The sequence below is a fragment of the Tenrec ecaudatus genome, chromosome X (genome assembly GCF_050624435.1).
Source record: "Tenrec ecaudatus isolate mTenEca1 chromosome X, mTenEca1.hap1, whole genome shotgun sequence".
Lineage (NCBI taxonomy): Eukaryota > Metazoa > Chordata > Mammalia > Afrosoricida > Tenrecidae > Tenrec > Tenrec ecaudatus.
In genome coordinates this window covers 89,060,886-89,071,724 of record NC_134548.1, presented here as the reverse complement: position 1 = coordinate 89,071,724, position 10,839 = coordinate 89,060,886, and positions in this window count along the sequence as shown.

Genomic DNA, 10,839 nt, shown 5'->3' with positions numbered 1-10,839 from the left:
TTCAGGGCGGGTCTATAGGGAGGTCATCTGGCCATGCATCAAGTTCAATTCAGCATATTCAAGATTAAAATGGTGTCTTCCTGATCGTAATCCTGTTTGAGACTCTTGCCTATGGCTAGAGCAGATCTGGCAGTGGCTCAGCCTGACTACCTACACTCTATCTGCTTGTCCATGGGATTTGTATATTTCAAGTTCACTTTGGTGGCCCTAATATGGTAAAATCAAAACCCTGTAACATTAATTGCATCAATAACAGCCAGCTAGCAGTCAAAGAGAACATACACATTCAAAAAGGAAAGAAAAACCACGAAAATCAAACTAAAAAGCCCATATAAACAAAGAAATACAGCATTGTCAATCACCACCCCCTCCTGGGGTGTAAGTTGATTGCACTATTAGCATCTTCAATTTTCCCAGTGACGCAACACTCCAGTTGGTATGAGGAGTCTATACGACTACAACTTCACCTTGAGCCACGACACATGATTTTGTTTTACACAGTTTGATTACTTACTCAACTGGGCTCTGTTCGTCCTAATTATGGATACTACATGTGTTGCAGGTTAAATTAACGAGAGTCACTATAATGTCCTGACATTTAGAAGAGTATTTGGTTAACTGGACTGCATGAATCTAAAAGTGATTCTTTAGGTTTCAATCCTAAATGATCATAATAACCAGCTTATATAGCCAAAAACCGATTTATCAGGGACTTTCCTATAAAGCCAGTAGGTATAACAAAAGCAGAAAGCAAAATTAATGTTGACGTCCTAGGAACAAAGCAGGGTACATCTATTACAGAAACCATGGTATGATTAATTATAACATCCTGGTTACAGCATCAAAAGGCACAATATTAAAATAAAATAACAAAGTTAATTTCAATGTACTAATTCCGGGGACACATGCGTGCATTTTGAAATCAATTCTTAGCAGGGCTTTCTGAGATGGGAGGGAGAAGTGTACAGGTCATTCAAGAGTTAAGAAAATGGAGTCTCTCTGGCCAGCCTGCTTTGCATGTATGGTAATCTTGGGTCCCTTGCCACTGGACACTCACCGAACTGGAGGTTCCCTTCAAGGTCCAACAGCTGCCACTCGCACAATTCTGAGGTGGCCCCTCTGCTTCCTCTCCCATAAAAGTACCCCAGGAGTGTCTAGCCAGGTAGCTAAATTCTGGCCCATTGTCCCCCTAGGTTCCTTACATTCGTTGTTTAGCATCCCTTCTCACTGAGGAGTTAGTTCTCCCCAGTTACCCGCCATACTCACCAACAGAACTATCAGTGTGTTTCCTCTCCAGTGTGGTTGGTTCCCTCTCATGGTCTTGGCTTGAATTTCTGGAAAGCTTCTCCTTCCATTCCTGTGGGAGACCAATTGATCTTCCCCAGCCTTATGTCGATGTTGTATAGCGTCAAGTGAATGGTCATCTCCCAATTCCCCCTTCTTGAAGGAGTGACCCCAGCCACACATCTGTTTCGAGGCAATTCTTATGAAGTTGTTGAAGTGGGGTGATGTATGGTTCATGACTGGTAGGTAGCTTTCTACCCCTTTGTTTTGGAATGAATCTCTGTTTGTTTAATTGGGTTTCTCCTTATAGTAATGGACTCATACAATATTCGTCCTTTTGAGATTGACTAACTTCACTTAGCATGTTTCCAGGTACTTCCATCAAATGTGGTGTTTCATGCTTTCTTCACTTTTTTTTTAGGGATGGATAGTATTCCATTGTGTATATGCACCATAGTTTTCTTTATCCATTCTTCTACTGTTGGGCATCTGGGCTGCTTCCATTTTCCCGCTACTGTGAACAGTACTGCTAAGAACATGGGAGAGCACACCTCCACTGGCATTGTCTCTTTAGGGTATGTACCTAATAGTGGTATTGCTAGATCATATGGGATTTCAATTTCCAGTTAAGGATCACCATATGAGTTTCCACAGTGGCCGTATGTATTTACTAGCCCACCAGCAGTGTATGCGAGCTCTAATCTCTCCACATCCTCTCCAGCATTTGCTGTTTTCTGGGTTTTTCTTGTTGTTGTTTTCCTATTTGGCCTAGCATTTTCAGTGTAAAGTGGTATCACATTATGGTTTTAATTTGCATCTCCCTGATGATTAGTGAACGTGAGCATTTTTTTCATATGCTTGCTAGCCATATGTACTTCTTTTATGGTGAACTGTCTGTTCGTGTCTTTTTCCAATTTCCTTTTTCCCAGTGTATTACAACATAGGTTTCTTTCTTTTACAACAGTTTTATTAGCACATGACTCACATATCATACAATAGAACAGTTCAATTGTTCAATCACATCAAGGGGAGTTGTACAATCACCACCACATATATCTTAGAGCTCCCACCCACCACCTACCCCCCCCCCACACACACACCATGGTTATATCACATTTAAACTGAGTTGTGCAATCATGACCAATTCTAATGCTCCCTTGGACTTCCTGCCTTCATTGTTTACTCCCGAAATCCTCTTTCCCTCCCATCGGTTCATGTCTCATTCCTATTTCTTAATTGGGTCTCTTGTTATTTTCTTGCTGATTTATTATAGAGTTCTGCATATTTTGGTAATCATCACTTTGTCCGGTGTGTCCTTGGTAAAAATATATCATCTGTCTGGTCCTCTGCTGAGTGTGCCTCCTCTATTATACTTGGTAGCCTCTGTACGCCCTGAAGTAGGGCCTTTACGTTCGTATCAGCCTTCTCATTGATGATCCCGAGAGCCTTGGGGTTTACATTTATGTCTTCAAGCCATCTTGATCATTTTTGTGCATGGGGAAAGGTTTGGGTCTTGTTTCCTTCTCTGGATTTGGAAAGCCCATTTGTCCAACACCATTTGCTGAAAAGATTGTCATTCCCCCATTGGATATTTCTGGTTTCTTAGTCAAATATTAGATATCTGTAGGCTGATGCATTGAAGTTTATGTTCTCTGTTCTGATTCGTTGGTCCATGTAGCTCTCATTGTACCAGAACCAGGCTCTTTTGACTACTGTGACTATGTAGTAGGTTTTTAGATCAGGCAGTCCTAGGCCACCTGCTTGGTTCTTCTTTTTAAGAAGCTCTTTGGTTATCCTTGGTCTTTTGCTGCCCATATGAAATTGGTAATTAGCCTTTCCATTTCTTTAAATAATTTATTTGGGATATGATTTGGAATTCCATGGTATCAATATATTGTTTTAGTGGTATTGTCATTTGCATGATATCAAGTCTGCCTATCCACGAACATGGGATATTCTTTCATTTATATGTCATTCATAGTTTCTTTAGTAATTTTCTACAGTTTTGTCTGCATAACACATTTGTTTCTTTAGTTAAGTTTATTCCTAAACATTTGTTTTGTGTTGTTATTGTTAAGGGTATTAATTTCTTTATATCTTTTTTTGTAGTTCTCTTAGCTGGCATACAGGAATCCAATTGACTTTGGCTTTTAACATTATATCCTGTTTCCTTGCTGAATTCCTAGATCATTTCCAGCAGGGTTTTCATGGAGAATTTTGGGTTTTCTATATATAGGATCATATCATCTGCAAACAGGGAGAGTTTCACGTCTTTACCTATTTGAATTCCATTGATTTCTTTTCATTGTCTGATGACTCTAGCTAAAACCTCCAGTATGATGTTTAATAAGAGTGGCGATGCCTCTCCTGGCCCCTGTTTCCAGTGGAAATATTTCTAGTCTTTCCCCATTTAGCATGATGTTGGCTGTTGGTTTCTCATACATGACTTTTATTATGTTGAGGAATTTATCTATTCCTATTCTGTTGAGTGGTTGGAACAGAAATTGGTGTTGAATATTGTCAAATGCCTTTTCTGGGTCTATTGATATGATCACATGGTGTTTATTTCTTACCTTGTTTATGATGTGAATTACATTGATTGTCTATTGAATATTGAACCATCCTTGCAAACCTGGATTGAATCTTACTTGGTCATAGTGAATTTTTTTTTGACATGGTGCTGTATTCTAAAGGCCAAGATTTTGTTGAGGATTTTAGCATCTATGTCATGAAGGATATTGGTCTATAATTTCAATCTTGTGGAGTCTTTGCCTGGTTTGTGAATCAGTGATATTCTGGCTTTATAGAATGAGTTTGGAAGTTTGTTGTTTTTTCTATCTTCTGGAAGAATTTGTGTAGTATTGGTGTCTGAGCTTCTTTGAATATTTGGTAGAATTCTCCTGTGAAACCGTCTGGTCATAGGCATTAATTTGAGTCTGTGATGTGTTTCTAGGTATCTGTCCATTTCTTCTATATTGTCAAATTTGTTTGAGTACAGCTTTGGTAGCAGTGTGTTATTATTCTTTTTATTTAACTTGGCTCTGTCGTAACTTTGCTGTTTTCATTTCTTATTCTGGGTTTTTGCATCTTTTCTTTTTATCTCCCTTTGTTAAGTTTGCCAGTGATCTATTTGCTAGTCTTTTCAAAGAATCAGCATCTTGTCTCGCTGGCTTTTCCTTTTTTTGGTTTTTGTTTTGTTTTCCATATCATTTATTTCTGCTTTGATCCTTATGATTTTTTTCCTTCCTTTATTGGAGTGATTGTGTTTTTTTCCTTGTTTCAATTCTGGGAGGTGTTGTGTAAGGGTTCTTAATTTAGTTTTTTCCTCTTTCTCTATGTGTGTGTTCATAAAACCATTGTGACGACTGTGCAGGGTTGATGGGCAATATTTCCTTCTCAGTATGTTGGAGACCACTATATGGCACCTAATAAAAATAACAACAATACCAGAAAGCCATTTAATGCATTTCTAAAGCTGAAGATATCCCTGGCATAAACACAGCTTTCATTTCCTGCTCTGTACTACTTCTAGCCAAATAAATCCTTCTTATGGCATATTTAGGTATGGTATGAGATTGTGTGTGATGTACATAAACCTCAAATTTTATCCTCAACTGGAGTGTAGTTTGCAAGGAAGTAAATGTCATATAGTGGTGTTGGAGAAGTTGAGAGAATACTTAATTTGTTCTAAGTCATACATTAAATAATTGGAATAGTGTTCATTTAAAACCTACATCTGTCTGGCTTCAAAAACTATATTCTTTCCCAATATAATTGTGTTTTTCATTCCTTTTAATTATTTCTCAGTAAAAGAAAATCTTTTTAAAAAGTCTGATCTAGAATATATAAAACATATGTACATGTATATGTTTATATGTATAAAACATATAAACTGAATCATGTGGCTTGAAGACAGAGGTGTTGTTGGCATCCTTTTAGGTAGTGAAATGCATGGTTTTACCTACCCGCCTTTCCCTTTAATTTCTCATTTTCTGCCTCTCACAGCATGAGCAAAATTTTATGAGTGTGCAGAGGAAAGGATTAGTAATTCATTTGTGAAACATAACAGAAACATTAGCAAGGGTAGGATAATTATATTTGCGCCTTGTATGAAAAATTTTCACCAAAGAAGACAGTAGTTGGACTGCAGAAGAGATCCCGACCCAAATCAAACTCACGCCTACCCACAGTGACCCTCAAGGGTGGGGTAGAAATGCTCTGTGAGTTTCCCAGACTGAAACTCTCTACCAGAGCAGAAAGTCCCATCTTTCTCCCACAGTGCAACTGGTAGTTTCTAACACCTGACCTCCTTGTGGTTCGTAGTCCAACATGCAACCATTATGCCACCAGTGCTCCTGCACAAGGGATAGGGTGAAATAAATGGCAACCCCAGAAGGATAATTTTGCATCAGTCTGTGAGAAGTAGAGAGTCGATGAAAGATTTCCAGCAAGAGAGTGTTATGCCCTTGTGGTACTGAGGGCTAAGCATTGGGCTGTTAACTTCAAAGTCCACAGTTCAAACTCACTGGCCACCACGAGGGAGAAACATAAGGCTGCCTGCTCCAGAAAAGATTTACAGTCTGAGATATCCTGTAGCAGATCACGATGAGTGAGAATTGATTCAATGTCAGTGGGTTTGGTTTAGTGTTAGGTTAGGGTAAGAAAAAGCTCTAAGACTTTGCAATGATTTAAAAGGTGCATGTGCAGCAAGTGAAGGTGACTGTTGTGAAGAATTTTTTGAGAGTAGGAATTGATTCCCTCATACATAATCTCCTGTCAACTTGTGAAGGTCACAGCTTGATGACTTCATTTGGAGGTAGAAAGGGGATAAATAGCTCACTGGATGTCAAATGCACTCTCTGCTTCATCTTCCTGCTGACCAGACACATGAAACCAAGCTGATGTAACCAGAGCCCTGGAGCTGGAGACCCACACCAGCATGGAGTTGCCTCCACTGTCACTGGATCCACAAGACTTTCCACCCACTGGTCCATGATATTCCTGCATTCGGTATTATTGCATGGCTGTGTGACTCTGAAGAGGAGTTCATAGAATGCTGTCAGAAATATGAACTTGATCTGGACTGGCCTGGATGCTTTCTCAATATACAGTAACTCTATGTTATAAAATTCTTTCTTACACATTTATTACTGTCTTCCTGGATTTGTTTCTCTAGTCAACCCAGACTAACACACAATTTATATAACAAGTAGAAGTTTTCTATAACCCTGGCCCTGGTTATTCATATATGGTCATTCTAATTTTCAACACAATAAAATCACTTGATTCCCAAAAGGCAAAATTAAACCTTGATTTGTGATTTTGTCTGTTAACTTGCTTGTTGCCTTTTCAAGTAAAGTTCATAAACTTTACATGCTTCCAGTTACTTTGAAATATTTTCTTTTGTATTAGATTAGGCTACCTAGAAACAAGCCAATAAAGTCATGCTGATGGTACATTACCTATGTTCTTTTTGTATTTCATGGGACATAGCATGACTAGAAGCAATATGCATGGCTTCCAGTTCCCTGAATTACTATTTAGATTTGTTAGCATTCCATAAACAGGTAATGTATATAAAGGACAGAGGGAAAATCTATTTTAATATAGTTTTTCATTTATATTTTAATGAAATAATTTTTATATTACACTTAGTATATTTAAAAATTCCTGTTAGTAGTTATTCTGTTAGTATATTATATACCCCATATTGTGAGAAATGTAGACATGGCAAAAATATATGGTAATAATTTCTGGAATTAACATTCTAAAAATAATCTCTAAGACATGTTGCAGAGAAAATTCATCAACTGTTTATCCAAATTTCTTTGCTTTACTGGCCAATGTTTTTAAAAAGTTCCCGCCACAGAGACATTTATATCAGACACAATCTGTAGGCTAAGCAAAAAATCAGAGAAGCTGGATTACATGAAGATAAATGTGGCATCAGACTTAGTAATGAGCTACAGTGTGCAGATGACACAACTTTGTTGCTTAAAGTGAGATGGACTTGATGCAATCACTGATGAAGATCAAGGATCGAAACCTTATGCATTATGACTCAATGTAATCCATACCAAAATCATTACAACTGGACCAATATGTAAAATCATGATAAACGCAGAAAAGGCTGAAGTTGTCAAGGATTCTGTCTTGCTTTAATTTAAGATCAATGTTTATTGAAACAGCAGTCAAGGGATCAAAAGATGCTTTTCAGTAGGTAAATCTGCTGCACAAGACCTGTCTAGAGCACTGAAAAGCAAATATGTTATTTTGAGGAGTAAGATGCGCCTCACTCAAGTCATGTTTTTTCCATTGTCTCATGTGCATGTGAAAGTTGGGCATTGAATTAGAAAAATCCAACAAGTACTGTTGGATTTGAATTGTGATTCTGGAGAAGAATATTGAACATACTATGGACTACCAAAAGGAAAAAAGACAACCTACTTTGGAAGAAGTAAGGCTAGAGTGCTCCTTAGAAGCAAAGATGACCAGGTTTCATCTCACATATTTTTGACATATTGTCAGGAGAGACCAGTCCCTGGAGAAGAACATCATATTTGGTAAAGTGGAGAGGCAGTGGAAAAGAGGAATGCCCTCAATGAGATGGCTTGGCACAGAGGCTGTAACAATGGACTAAGGCATAGGAACAGTTATGAAGATGGTGCAAGATAGGACAGTATTCCTTTTTGTTGTGCATAGAGTCGCTATGGATCAGAACTGACTCGTTGACCTCTAATAACAACAGCAGCTGAATTACAATGTCAGCTTAATTCTCAACCTAGAAATGTGTCTGATATTAATGTGAGAGTACTGACTGGAAAGGGGCATGACCATGAAACTTAGAATGTGGACAATAATCCTGAAGTTTGAGACATTAAGACCCTAGATTTCACTACGTCACTCGAGCCATCAGTGCTACCACTCCCATCTGAAGAGATTACTCCACTCCCAGTATAAAATTTATCCCTCACCGCTCATACTTGAGTGGTTAATCCTATTATTCATGCTGATATGGCACCTTGGGCGGTATCTGGAGCATTGTGTCTGGAGCATTGCTTGACACAGATGCCTCACAAGATAGCACTTCATATTCCCAAGAAATACCCTCCCTACCCATTTACTGCCTCTAGCCCTGTGACTAGACTTAAATCACAGAGTCCCCAAAGGTGAAATCCAGATGGCAACCCAGGAAGAAGTGCAGTAAACTCCTAAAGAACTGCTTCAGTTTTCTAATGTTTACAGACAGAAACCAGGAGAATATGTGTGGGAGTGGTTCTTAAGGATGTGGAATGATGGTGCAAGGAATATAAGCTTCGATCAGTCTGGGTTTATTGAGATAGTCCCACTAAGTACAGATACTTAAATATTCAATACAACATTCAATACATATTCAATACAAAATTCAATACAACATTCAATATTTCAGCTAGAGAGGTTAGGAAAGGAACTAATAATTTATGTCGTGGTTTGCTGAAGCATGGGTTTTGAGATGCCCTACATTATGTAAAATTCAAATATCAGATCTACCTTGCTATAGACAGCAGAAGGCATCTAAAGGCTTCGGGAAATTGGCATGTTAGAGAGGATTTATCAGGATCAATCCATAGAGGCATAAACAGAGTGCCCCAATGACACACCTTTTACTAAAACAGAAGGAAATTTGTGAAGGAAGTCTAGGCATCTCTGAAGACTTTGTGATTGCTACTTTATATCAGGCAAGATTGACAGTCAGAACTGCTCAATGTGAATTAAGGTATTTGCCTGCAGTGGGGCTGATTGGGTGTTCTGGGAGTAAGGAGCGAATGGCATCACTCAATTGACAGATACAGAGTGGGTTTGGTTGCCATAATGGGCATCAGAACCATATTAGTATTCAGAAAAGCCTGATATTTATGGACCTATGGCATTGGTTACTTAGGCAGAGTGCCCTTAGGAGTGAAACAGATGGGAAACCTATTAAATATGTATTTGAACAACACAAGAATCAAAACCCTAAGTCAGGCGAACAACAGTCTAACTGCAATAGCCAGAAAAAAGTCATGTTCCCTCAATAAATTCCCAGATGAACCAGTGTACAGAACCACAAACCCCTCGAATCAAAAGGAATCCTGGTCCCATTGATGAAAGAGCGAACTACACCATCACAGGTTAATACTGTTTGTCCGTCTTCCCCAAAGGGATCTGTGGCCTGTCACAAGGATGACTGTTCAAAAATCAGACCTCACAGATTACTGGACACTGGCTCTGAATTGGCATTCATCCTAGGAGACCCAAAACATTGTGAAGATCCATCAGTTAGAGTGGGAGTGTTTGGCGGTCAAGTTATTTATGGAATCTTAACAGAGTTCTAACATTCAGTGGGTCTAAAAACTCATCCTGTAGCAATTTCCCCAGTTACAGAATTCATCCTTTGAATAGACATACTCAGCAACTAGCTGAACTCCCACATGGGATTTCTGAAATGTGGAATAAGGGATATTACGGCATAAAAAACCAAACGGAAGTCATTAGACCTGCCATTGCCTAGGAATGTAGTGAACCCAAAGCAACAGCACATTTCTAGAGGGATTGCAGCGTTTAGTGCCACCATCAAGGACTTAAAGTACGCAGGGGTGGTGTTCCCTACCACACTCCCATTTACCTTGCCTACTTAGCCTTTTTAAAAATCAGGTGGATGATAGTGAATGACAGTAAATTATCATAAACTTAACCAAATGGCAACTCCAAGTGCAATTGCTGTTCCAAATTTGGTTTTGTTGCTTGAGAAAATGAATATCTTTCCTGATATCTGGTATGCAGTTTTTGTTGTGGCCAATGACTTTTTCTCCATTCTGCTTTCAAAGTACAACCAGAAGCAGTTTGCCTTCAGCTGGTGAGGACAACAGTACACAAGAAAAGGCTTGCTGCCTATATATCTGTAAAAACTTCTTGATCCCAGTCTACCTGTCAAAACTATTTTCCAAAACTTTACACTTGTTAAGGTTTGTTCATACTGATTTGTTAATGTTTTATATTATATAATTTATCATATACAATAGATTTAAATTTTAAATAAAATATTTATGGATAAATAATAACTTTTGTTTTCATATATTTTCAATAGCCCATTATAAATACTGTATGGAAATCATTGATTTACTTTTAATTTGAATATTTAAGAGCAACTCTGTGATACTATGTAGTGATTGAAAATTCATAACAATCCATTTGTCCTTACCTAAATTTTAAGATAAAAATTGATATATGCAAACTGGTCCATTAAATCACTTGGTAATAGGTAGTATGGAGCAATATTTTTTATGTTAATAATACAGAGTTCTCCATTTAAGTTTTGAATTTCCTTCAAAGTCACGCTCCCTTTTTAAAATCATTTTATTGGGAGCTCGTACAACTCTTATCACAATCCATAGATACATCCATTGTGTCAAGCACATTTGTTGCCATCATCATTCTCATAATATTTGCTTTCTACTTGAACCCTTTGTATCAGCTCCTCATTTTTTCTCCTCCATCCCCACCCTCCCTCCCTCCCTCACAAACCCTTGATAATTT